Source organism: Cryptomeria japonica, chromosome 8 (genome assembly GCF_030272615.1).
Source record: "Cryptomeria japonica chromosome 8, Sugi_1.0, whole genome shotgun sequence".
In the NCBI taxonomy this organism is placed as follows: domain Eukaryota; kingdom Viridiplantae; phylum Streptophyta; class Pinopsida; order Cupressales; family Cupressaceae; genus Cryptomeria; species Cryptomeria japonica.
This window is the reverse complement of record NC_081412.1, coordinates 151,911,984-151,926,043: the sequence shown is the minus strand read 5'-3', so window position 1 is coordinate 151,926,043 and position 14,060 is coordinate 151,911,984.

Here is a 14,060-nt window from a genome sequence, read left to right as displayed (position 1 = left end):
TCATTCTCCTTCCTGATTTCTTCAAGTTCTCTTGCATAAAAGGCTCTCCAGTTTGATTTATCAAAATATGGAGCAGATGATGTTGATGCTTTGAAGGCCAAATCATTTTTTATAGTAGCAACAGGACCAAATTCCTCAATTTCAAAAGCTAAAAGTTTTCCAATCAATGTATCCCTAGTTACTGATGTATTAGGCATTGTTCTCAACTCATTAATAGTAGTAACCTTCATTTTATATGCCGATGGCAAACCTCTTAAGATTTTTGAAAAAATCTCATCTTCACTCAAGGTTCCTCCACAACATTTGATACCTAAAACAATTTCATTTACTCTTTCCATAAAAGCAGAAATTCTTTCATCTTCTTCCATTTTCAGATGTTCATACCTGACTCGGATGCTTTCAAGTTTTGCAATTTTGACTATGGAATCCCCTTCATTCAGTGTTTCCAAATGATCCCAAATAGCTTTTGCAGTAGATCTATCTGATAACCCCATGATTTGTTGATCTGATAATGCACTCAAAAGTGCTTCTCTTGCTTTGCAATCATTTTCTTCATCTTTAGCTAAAGTAATAGTAGTATAACCATTCTTAGTAACTTCCCAGATATCTTTACCAATGCAATTCAGATGTGTCTCCATTCTGATTTTCCATATTCCATAGTTGGTTCCATCAAGTTTAGGACTATCCTTTCTACAATAATTAGTAGACATTGGATCTCCTCAAGTTGTTAAACTTCTACAAAAAGAGGACTAGGCTTTGATACCAATTGTAGGTCCCGGGGACAACTGAGAGGGGGGGGGTTAATTAGTTGTCCAATAAATTCAAACCAAAATCTTATTAACCAACTTAATGCTTAGTACCGGTAAGATAGTTAAGTATGCCGGTAAACAATGTTAACAGAAAATTGCTTATACCGATAAGAATTAATGCAAGAAACATAAACATAAAGTCACCCACAACACATGACACAAAAATTTGTACGTGGAAACCCTGTAAGGGGAAAAACCACGGTGGGATACCTTACCCACAATCAGATGATACTACTGTAGATAGTAAGTGTACAAGAGGGGTTTGCACATGCAGAAAGGCCAACAACCTAGAGCTCACTACTCAATCACAGATGGGAGTCACACTGACTATAGTTGGATGGTTAAATCCAATGAGAATGTACTGCACAAAATAGCATCTTTATATCCTGGATTCAGTACCGGTGTAATGCTGATATGCTTCTACAAAAACCTAGCTTCACCTTCAAATGATGTCTTCGTGTATATCTCTGCTTGATCTCGCATATATCCTTCCTTAAATCTTTTTCGCATTCCACACTTTGATCTTACAAACAAGATCTTACATTTATATCATACCCTAAGACCAATTTTAGTAGGTCGGCTCTACAAGATGTTACAATAAAACATTTTACAAATAATACAATATTTGATGCAATAACCGATTGAACATGTTAGCTTAATGTATTTACAACAATAATAAATCATCTCCATAGTGTACCATGCTGATCTGGAAAAGATAAGCCTGCTGGTGTAACCCTAGATAACCTAGACCTATTTGCCGGTAAAAGAAAATATGCAAATAAGAATATGCCAATGATTATTACTTCAAAGAAAAGTGTCCACATGATGTTTTTGACATTACCAGGTGTCTTCCATGTCAATGCAGGTACCGGTGAACATTATATCCTGCCGGTTAACCATATACCGGTGACTGTTTTGAATAGTTTACTGATTGCCGGTGAATTTTGCTGGATCTCCAAAGTAGGTGTATTTAGCGGGTGTTAACATCAATGACAAAACCATACCAAAATACCAACACAACCTTCTTCTTTAATGTCTCAAATGAATCATCTGCCTCTTTGGTCCAACTGAACCTGTACTTTTGTCCTCCCTTTATGGTGTCAAGCATGGGTGGACAAACATGACTAAATCCTCTTATGAACTTCCTATAAAAATTTGCTAACCCATGGAAGCTTCAGACATCATTCATGGTTCTAGGTGTAGGCCAAGACAATATAGCACTCACCTTCTCTAGGTCCATTTTCAACTCACCTTGTGAGATCACAAAACCCAAGTAGATGATCATCTCCTCCATTAACAGACACTTATCCAAATTGATCATTAGTTTCTCTTCATGTAACCTCTTGAGAACCATATCTATGTGTTTGAGGTGCTCTTCCCTTGTATGACTGAAGACCAAGATATCATCTAGATATACTATAACAAATTTTCCTATGAATTCCACTAAGACTTAATTCATTAACCTCGTAAAGGTATTAGGGGCATTGGACAACCCAAATGGCATGACTTTCCATTCATACAACCCTTCATTATTTTTAAAAGTTGTCTTCCATTCATCCCCTGGCCTTACACTAATATGATGGTATCCACTTTTTAGATCCATTTTTGTAAAATACTTGGCAATCCTTAAGCAATCAAGTAAATCCTCTATTCTAGGGATTGGAAGCCTATACTTTATGGTTATCTTGTTGATGGCTCTTGAGTCTGTACAAAGCCTCTAGGTGCCTTCTTTCTTGCGTGCAAGGATTGCCGGTACTGCACATGGGCTTAGACTTTAGCCAATCAGTCTTGATTCAAGAAAATCTTCCATCTACCTTGCCATTTCTACATTCTGGTCTGGAGTGAGCTTGTAGGCTGCTTTGTTTGGCAATGTACATCCAGGGATCAGATCGATACAATGACTGATGTCCCTTACCAGTGGTAGGGACCTTGGCATTCCATCTGAGATGATGCCTTGATGCTTATCATGCAACTATCTAACTGTAGGGTTTATGTGCTTTGGTCCTCCTTCTTTCTCTTTTGCATACTACTCTTTCCTTGTCACCTTGGGGCTAGCCATGAGGGCATAGCAAACTATGCCTTTCTCTGCAATCTCCTTCATGAACTATTTACCTTCTACCATCAACACTCTTGTATCCTTCCATTTTGATTCCATCTCTTCCTCTATTAGAGGTAAGAGTTCTATCACCTTACCATCTTTGGTGATTGAGTAGGTGTTTCTCAACCCATCATGATGAGCTTTCAAGTCATACTACCATGGTCTCCCAAACAAGAGATGGCATGCATCCATTTTGGCTATGTCAAATAGTAATGTATCCTTGTAAGATCCAATCTAAAACTCCACCCAAGACTACTCTTCCACCACTTCTTGCTGACCTTGGGTGAGTCATGAGACCTTATAGGGGTAAGGGTGAGGTAGCTTCCTAAGTTTAATCTTTTCTACCATTTCAAGTGATACAAAATTTTCAGTGGATCCAGAGTCTATCAGAACCTTGCATACCTTTTCTTCTGCCTTGCAAGTGGTTTTGAAAAGAGATTTCCTTTGTGTAGGCTCCTTTCTAGGTACCTTCATGATGGTTACTACTCTCCTCATCATTAGAGCCTCTCCTCTTTCAGGATAGCCATAGCTATCAGGAGCATTTACACTTTAATAAGTGTTTGCACTTGCCACACTTTGACAATCAAATTCCTGCACCAAATTGCTTCTCCTTTCTCTCGTGGAGCTAGAAGCCTTCTCCAGAAAGCTATTGGCCATGTTCCCTTCTTGGTTGTAGTTGTAACATCTAGGAGGTCCTCTTCCTTTGGATCTTCCTCTAGAGGTTGGTCTTCTACCCCTAAAGCTCCCACTTGGATTGTATCCTCCTCCTTGGTTGTAACTACTCTCTCCTCTATTGCCTTCTTGGTAAGAGTCTCCCTGGTATCCAAAACCATTTCCTCTACCTCTAAAATAGACTCTTCCCCCTCTTTTCTATCTCCCTTTACCTTTTCCATTTTGATCCTGCCTTCTCTTCAACTTTGCCTCCACCTTGAGTGCCAATTGAAAGCACTTTGGGACTGTCTTCAGGGTGTGGAGATTCAAGTCTTCTTGGATTGTAAATCTCAACCCATTGAGATACCTTGCCACCTTCTCATATTCACTCTCTTTCACCTTAGTCCTCACACACAACTTCATGAACTCCTTGGTATAGGAGCTCACATCCATCTTCTTTTGTTTCAAATTTTGTCTCTTCCTATGCAATCAGATATTGTAATCCATTGGGACATAGGCTTCTTTCACCAAAGCCATCATCTTCTTCCGTGTAGATACTCTTCTCTTTCCCTCTTTCACCCTCTCATCTTGGATGGAAGTCCACCAAGTTAGTGCAGCCAATTTCATTTTGGATTGGGCCATCTTCACCCTCTGGTGGTCTGGTATGTCTTCACTCTCAAAGAAATTGTCCAAGGAGTCTATCCACTCCATCACCGTATCAAGCTCCATCTTGCCTACAAATACTAGCAAATCCATCTTTACATCCATTTCTCTTCTTTCCATGGACTTGAAGACACTCATCAGGGGTCTTTGGTCTGTAGGTACCTCTAGCTCTTTGTGCATAGGGATCTCCTCTTCATCCCCTTCTTCTCCAGAGTCTCTCTCTCCCCTCTCCATTCTATCCTTCAACTGGTCCACGTTATTTCTCAAGGCCTAATTCTCAGCCCTGACTGCTCTTCTCTCTGCCATCTGCTTCTTCACCAGGACATTCAACTCTGCATTGGTCATTCTTGAAGGTGCCTCATGGGGCCCTTCTTCTTCTGACATCTTGTCTTCTCCTTCTCTTGCAAAGGACACTCCTTTTCTCTAATACCACTTGATGCAGAGGCCTATCCAAATTCTTAATGATAAGCCCAAACAATGTTAGGCTAGTGATCCCCTAACTACACACAAGGGTGTTGCAAGGAAGGACTCTACACCTTGGCTGAAACTACACACAAATTCAGCAAGCTTAGGCCTACTCAAGATGAGTAAAAGGTTCCAACTCCTCAAACATGCTTTACCGATGAGCCCTACTCCTTGGGATTTTGAACCTGGACAACACATGTCATCAAAGGACTCTTTCAAACACTAGTTTTGGTTTAGAGCATCAATTCCTTATACCTCCTTTGTAAACCTACCCCCTTGGCTTGTAGCCCTATTTGGCAATAGAATGGATCTTATCTTCAAAATGTTCCACACACCCATAAAAAAAAAATTACCATTTTAGACACCCTTTTGGAAGTTGTATTGATCCCCAAAATGGTTTGGCCAGATTTGTAAATACAAGGTTTGTTCCCTTCAGAGGCTGAGAGACCTAATAGGGGCGATTAGCCTCTGAAATGCACTACTATGACAACTTCTGGGAATATGGGGGATAGTGAGAAACCTCTAACTATAAGGTTACACACCTGAAATGCACTACTATGACAACTTATGATGACTGTCCTAAATCTTGTCCTAGGTAGTCACATAGAGATGCCTACCTAATTCACTTCCATTGCCTCACAACCAAGTCTTCCTACAAAAAACCATGAAAACACTAAATTAAAGAGGCTTATCCTACATCCCTCCAAAGGAAGAGTCTTCTAATGGACATGAATGCAAGATAAGGCAATTTTTGTTCAAAACCCTCTCCAAACCCTCAATTTCTAGGTTATAGTCAGATGAATGGAGGGTTCTCTCTACTCCAGAATAGTTAAGACCTTAGAACACCACCAAAAGAAATATATTTAATCTTCCTATCTACTCTATGGATGGAGGGATTAAAATAAATCTATACAGGCACGCACAACACCTACAAACTTAGGATTTCTGGGAAAACGATAGTATTTTGTGTATTATTGCTTCTCAAAACTCCAACTCCAACATCAGCAACCCTGGGAATCATGCCTGAAAGGCTTATACAACTCTCCAATGTTTTCCAACCAAATTTGGAGTAGGTTGGAGTCGTGGAAAGGCTACCCCCAACTGATTTACAAAAAGTTACACTTTTGCACTCAAAAGTTGCATTTTTGCAATTTTGCACAAAAAGTTGTCATGCTCTCTAAGGTTGGGATCCACACACATGGACCAACCAAACACACATAAAACATTTCTAAGACCTATCAAACACAAATTTAGACCACCTATTACCCCTTTTTACCACATTTCCCCAATTGGATTCACAAACTGCCTAATTGGTGACATGGGCTTACATGGTGGGGCTTATCGCATACATGACACACAAGACACACTAAGACACCCTTATGATCCTATTCTTTATCCTTAGGGTCATTAATATCTTGTTGATGAGGTGCTCCTACACCAGAAGGAGTGTCATCGCATGCAGTCACCAAGGGAATCTGGGAACCTATCCCAGCAGCCATGATACCCATCCAGAGCCTTCTCAACCTTTGAGGATACCAAGGGAGTTCAGCTTACCTGGATCACCAAGGTCTACCCAACCATTCCTAGATCTATATAATCACCCTAGGTACATGATTTGAGGCCACAAAACCATTTCTTATCTTATTAAGGTGATTTACCTCTGCCCATCCCTCCTAATATTAATTTACTTATGTTACCACTTGATTACACAATAAACTCCCAATGAGCTATCCTGGTGGTCTAGACCCCAGGTGACTTGGTTGTCTAATCCTCATGACCCCATTCACTCATATGGAAGCACACTCCCCCTAGAATGCACCTAGACCTTAGGGTGAAACAAAAATCACAATGACATCACAATAACATCATGAAGGCTCAACATAAATGATCCATAATCACAATATCATTGATACCAAACTGAAGCACAATGTGAACCATAAAGCCATCATATAAAGCAAGAGCCTTCACCATCAAAATCATAGAAATAAGTAAGAGTAATTCATAAATTCATCTTACTCATACATATACCAATACATCCTCAAGGGTGAGGCATAATCCTCTCACTGGAGCTCACATATTCTATTCCTTAACAACAAAGCATTCTCCCTCTTGCTGGAGTTATACAACATATAAGCATATCCCTCAATGGTAAGGAACAAAACCTCTTACTGAAGCCAAAATAAAATATGAAATGATCAATACCACATCACAAGACATCTCTGAGAACTCAAAACAAACACAAAAGCCTTTGGTACAAGCCCCAAATCCAGAAAAACCAACTGAGAACCCAACAAAAACCGAGCAAAAGTGTAGTTTGGTGAATACAAGGACAAGTGTGGTGCAAATTATCACATCCACCTCATTCTCTAGCACATACACATCAAACTTTAGTGCATCTGAGTTCCAGAATAGCACATTGTAGACAGAGAGCAAAAATGAAGGTAAACGGAGGAAATAGGTGATGATAACGCTCAGTTTTACACATAGGCTCACAAAATTGACACATAACACTCCCAAAAGGTACGAGAGGACAAAATAAAGCTAAGACAACACATAAATGATACCACAAAGGCATGCAATCAAAATCCAACACCATCTCATATACATATACATACATATATATACATACATACATATATACATACATACATACATACATACATATATATATATGTATATATATATACATACATACATATATGTATGTATGTATACATATATGTATGTATGTATACATACATACATATATGTATACATACATACATATATGTATGTATGTATACATACATACATATATATGTATATATACATATATTTATTTATATGTATATATACATACATATATATATATATATGTATATATACATACATATATATATATATAAATACATATATACATATATACATATATAAATATATATATACATATATACATACATATATATATATATATATACACACACACACACACATATATACATCTTTTCAAATCAAAATGAAGAATAAAGTCGAAGCTCCAACCTGGAAAAATAGAGTGATGGCAAAGAAATTTGAAGTAGAGAAAATCCACAACCAATGAATCCAATTGATCAATCTTCAATCCAACGAGAAATCTTCAACAATCCAAGATCCAAGCTTCAACAAGATTAAATTCCAAAATGCAAGCCAAATTTACTCCCAAATGCCAACCCTGACAGCACACAACCAAAACCAATAAATAGAAAATTAAATCAAAACTATAAAAATATGTCAGCCAATGAAAATAATGTATTAACATCTAGTTCTTGCTAACCCTTTCCAAATACCAAGGTAAGTGTTGGAAAGAGACACTGCACAGATAGCTAGGTATTTTCATTTATGGCAACCCAAGTTAGTGATCCCATCCACATTGCATGATTTTCTTGTACTGGAAATTAGATTGGTGATTTGGTTAAGTACGACAAGCTTGAATAGAGCGTCTGACAAAGCTCAATATTTTGGTTGGTGTTTCTTTTTTTGTTACTATTTTGTGTTGCAGATCTAAAGGAAGGTAGTTAGATGTCTATACTACCCTTATTCCATAGTTTTGGTCTCCTCTGATAATTAGTATGCAAGTTAGAAGCCTCCGAGTATCGGTTTCTAGTCTATTATTGAGTATCAAGCTGACTTGTATAGGTGACCATTATGTGGAATTGATGGAGTGGTTTTGGTGATTGATTTTGTATTCTAGGAAGTTTGGCTGACATTTGGGGAAGCGTGTAGACAATTCTTTTTGGTCTTCATAAGCATTGGAGTTCGAATTCAACGGACAAGGTGTACACATTTCAATAATGTGTTGTCTTGATGATCTAATTAGTGATGGATATGATTTCATCTTGTGGATATAAAAGATCAATGTAATCAATCATTTTGTGTATGGAAAAGGTATTGGTGATTGATTGTGTGTATTTTCACGTGCATAGGACAAAGATTGATGCTCCGGATTATAGAAGAACAGTGTAATGGAGTAGGACAAGATAGAGTATGAAAAGTGTGCTTAATGTGGTTAATTAGAACTATAATCAGGTATTTGTAGATGTTATTCCTAGTTCATTCACTTTTGTAATCTATTATAATTTATTTGTAGGCAGTGAGCCTCTCTTTCTTGAGCAGTGAGCTCTAGGCAGTGTGCCTGAATGCATGTGCATTCACAAATTGTAATATTTCTATATTTCTGCAAATTATACTTATATTGTGTGTTCATCCCCATTTTGGTTTTTCCCTTAACCGGGTTTCCACATATAAAAAACTTGGTGTTATGGTGTTGTGGATATTTTCTTGCATCTTTCTTTTGTTCATATGCATTAAATGATTGAAAGAATAGTTTAATAAAGTTAAATATTAAAGAACACTGATGTACCTCCCCTCTCAATGTTACTTGATTCCAACATTAAGATTACAAAAATAATATTTAAATTAACTTGCCCAATATATTCATCCAATCATAAAATAGGGTAAGTAGAATAAATAATTATTTAATAAACCAAAGAGGGTAAATAGGGAAATAATATTATAATCAACCAATTAATTAAATAAACCAAGGCACAATAAAATTAAAAGGTCTAATTAATTAATTAAACCATAGAACTTAAATAGACATCAAAGCCACAACTTAATAAATAAATAATCTTAATAAATAATAATAATATAAAATCATTAATTAAATATAAATCCAAAGGATAAATATTAATAAAAAATAGTTCCCAAATAATAATCACACATTAATATTAAATATTAATACTAACTATTAATTTAATTTATTATTATAAATTATGTGATCCAATTAATTAATTAATGATTTAATTAACCAAAGATCACAACTCCTCAAGACAATCCAACCATAAAATATAATAAAATATCGCACGATGCTAATTGATGAGCCAACTCAAGATACTAGACTAACAAGGATATCAACTTAAACCTACAGTGTAGAATGGGATTTAATGTCACCTTCAATCAACTTACCATTAGGATGAAGACACGCTCAGACCTATGAAGCCAGGTGGGGTCGATGTCTAGTACTTTCATACCTGTCACCACCAATACACATACAACAACATATTCATATATCATAAATGATCATCCAAGTGAAGAGAATCACAACATCATATCATGCTCACAATGAGTAATATGATATCATCTCTATCATGAATACACTATAAGATAGTCATGACTCATAGCATCAACTCATCCAATCTAATCATAGAGTGGGGTTAGTACATAGAAAAATACCATTATATCACCATAAGCAATTATAAACTAAACATATAAAATTAATACACATAGATCATCAAATAGTGATCCATCATCATAATAATTTAGGAATATCATCATCCACATGAAATCATAGTGTCAAGTGAAAATGTGATATGTCTATCATCAATAATGATGCATCGAAAACATAAATAAATCATCAATAATGATGCATCTGAAACATAAATAAATCATCAATAATGATGCATCACAAGGTAGTCTAAGCTATATAATTATAGTCTATCGATGCACAAAAAGGAAAGATGAATCACATAGGGTCACTACAATTTGACTAGCATTTCAACATTCATTGTGTCATGTTTCCTCTTAATGCCTATAAGTGCTTTTGTAGTTTTCCATTTTTGTTCTTGCTTTATATTTAAAAGATGCCCAAGCTCATTGATAAAATCAAAAGGATATCCAATGAGTTCATCATCCACAATTTCATGATGGATGTCAACAAGTGTACAACCTTTTTGACAGATGACTATGCCAACAACAAATTTTTCTTCACCGATAACAATTACATATTCCATATCCATCAATGGATCCATCTACATTTCAATCCACATGTACTTATTAGTTGGTTCAGTAATGGATAAAATTATAATAAAAAATTCAAAAGTTTGGTTACAATATTGCTTTGAAATGATGTATATGTTCATCCTAGTGCATCCATAAGTAAATGAAAAAATAAATTAATTCAAATTTACATATAGAAGGGTTAATTTGAAAATGGAGAAATTAAGAGTCAATGAAGGTGTTTCTTTTGTTTGGAAGTTTCCCTAAGGAACTATTTCTTTTCCTTGTTATTCCAATATTTACTAGTTTAGTTATGAAACTATGTTTTTCATTTTCCTAAACTGATGCTTGTGACATGGTGTCTAAGTATGCCATTGGAAGAGTCTTTCAACTTGATCCTTTATGGATCAAAGAAAAAATTAATTAATACAATAGTGTGATTTATATACATTTCTATTGTGACTAGACAATCTGTTCAAAGTAAAGCTAGAGAATTTTTCAACTGATACAATCCCAGTAAGAAATGTTGAGCTATAAAAGGAGAACCCAATCTCTAAGAGGAACCTAGACATGACATGGATGGTATCCAATACTTGAGATCACTTAAATTTGCAAAATTCAGCCATTTTGCCTCTATAATTAAGTTGTTATAGAGAGCCTGTAGTGGACTCTAGAGGGACTTCTATACAATGACTATGTCGGTGTAAATATTTATTCATCTTGGATATAATTACACTTTACTTAAGTTTACTTAGGTACATGCACAACATTTTAGTTTGCATATGAGACACTTAGAGAGATGTGCATACATTGGGAGTGTGTATGTAGGAGAATTTCCACCTTTTATGGTGTGATCTTGTTGTTACTTTATCATATCCACTTATTGTGGAGTAATAATTCCACCTTCGGTGGGTGATCCACCTCATGTGGAATATTTTACTATTTATCCTACCTACCCCTACCTACCCTTGCATCTTATTGAGCCACATGTCATCATTGTGTGCTCTCTTGTCTCTTAGCCTTACCTTTATAGGTAGGCTTATCATACATTGTATGTAACAATTCTTGATGATCCAGTTGATCTCTTTTGCATCTTGATAGGAATATAGTTTGTATTTATCTTATTTTATCTCTCTTGTCATTGTGCTATCTATTGGTCTCTTTGATCTTGGTTGCTTCAAGCATAATCTCACATGGTTATAGAGCCACATCATCCACCCAATTGGTAGTCCACATGGCACATCTAGTTAGCATTCGTACAACTGAATCAGTCAACCATATGCCCTGTTGGCATCCATGTGGTGGTCAACATCATCAGCTATATCAGAGATTTGTACTACCATATCAACATTTTGTATGAGACCGTACAGTCTGGAACCTCTCACCATGCACCATGTGTCAAGTTCGTACTATACAGACAGCCTATAGGGGGTACGACGACCAGATGATGGTCAAATGACTATCAAATTTAAGAGTATTTTTTCGACATCATCATTTTTTTTGATAATTTTTGCCCCCCTCACCATTTAGCTTTTTTGTTTTGCAGTTCAAATTTGGAAGGCCATATCTTGCTCATTTTGTCTCCTTTTTGAGTGAATTTGTTTTTGAAATGGGCTAATTTTTCATTTAATTTCATGTGGTGGTGTTATTTTTTGATTTGGGTCGACATATATTTTAGAAATTTCAGTTTTTGGTGACTGTACTTGTCCAATCCTCATTTCTGAAAATTCTGAGACTCTATTCGGGCTCATACGAACTCCTTTTCAGGTGCATTTTTCTTGAAAGTGCATGATTTTTTGTCTACTTCCATAATCCACTATCAGTTTGTAGTGATTTTGAGTGGAAATTGTACTTTCAACATATGGTCATTTTTGGCCAATTTGGCACCTGTATTGCATAGATATACACTTTTGATCTTTTGCATTGTAGTTCTCAGCCTATTGGGGCAGTTGTAAAATAAATCAGAAGTCCACTTTGCCATTGTTTACAAGTGGCCTATTGTACACGCACTACATATAAAGTGCCAAAATCATCATTTTGGGGGGGGTACTTTGATTGAGTGAATTTGGGGGGGTGCCTCTTATGATATTGTTTTCTTTTGTTCTTTCATTTTACTTCTATGGGTTCTCCTAAGTTTCCTCTCTTAACTCCACATAATTATTCTACTTGGAAAATAGATGCATAGAGTAAACTAATGGGAAAAGGGTTAACTCATTACATTGATGGAACTATCGTTGCTCCCACTAATCCTAAGGCTGATCCCAATGGTCACTTGGATTGGCTCACTAAGAACATCATGGCAATTGGTACCTTAAGAAAGCATGTATCAAAAGATCTAATCTTTCATATTGAAAAATGTACTTTAATTAACGATGCTTGGCAAAAGTTTCAAGACTTGTATGGTCAAGTTGATGAGATTAGGGGATATCAAATTGATAGTGATCTCACCATGTTAGATCCCAAGAAATTTGATACAATACAAGATTATGTCACTAAAGAAAAAGAGTTGAGGGAACAACTCAAGGATTGTGGCATTGATAAGAAGGATACTCAATTGATCTTCAATTTGATGGGCAAGCTTCCACAAGAATATGCAACATTTGTTTCCAGTTTCCAAACCCATAGGATGACAATGGGTTCAGGTTACATAATGCCTACATTTGATGCTTTCACCGACATGTTGATGATGGAACAAACTAAGTTGATAAGCATGGGCATTATTAAGACTTCTAAGTCTCAAGCATATGTGACAAATCAAGGGAACAAATGAAATAAAGGAAAGGACAACTCAAACAAGAAGAAAGGGCAATCAAAGCCTAAGGACAAAGCACCATATTATCCACAACAAGGAAATTCATCCTCTTCCAAGAAGGACAATTCACCAAAGAAGGAGAGACCTACTTTTGCCTATTGTAAAAAGGTTGGTCATGAGGAGCATTGTTGCCATTCTAAGAAGATTGATGAGCTCCTCCATATTCACAAAAAGAACAACATTGATTTGCCTAATGCCTACAAGAAAGAGGATTCATCACCTTCCACTTCCTCACAATCAAAGGGGAAAGGATAAGCATTTATGGAAGAAACAAGTCGGAAGACTCACTCCTTTGGGACAAGAAAAGGACAATCTCTTTGTGCTACTAGAAGTCATGATTCAGGGAAATGGCTTCTAGATTCAGGGGCTTCTCATCATATGGCATCTTGACAGTCTATGTTCTCTACATTTGAGCCTTGCACCATGCCACAAATTTTGATGGGAATCATACATACATGAATGTGATTGGGAAATGATCTATTGCCATTGGGGATAACTCCTTCAATGATGTGCTATGTGTACCCCATTTGACAAACAATCTTATTTCCATCTATCAAATCACACATGGGGCAAAAAAGAAAACTATGGAGTTCACACTTGAGTCAATTATCATTAGAGACTTGGAGAGTAGAGCTATCATTGTGATTGGGGTGGTGGATCATGCAACTTGGTTATATTCCTTTTTAGATTTTGTTCCTATTGATGAGGATGATTTTACATATGATGATCACACTTCTTGTGATGATTCAAATTTTGAGAACTTTGGGTA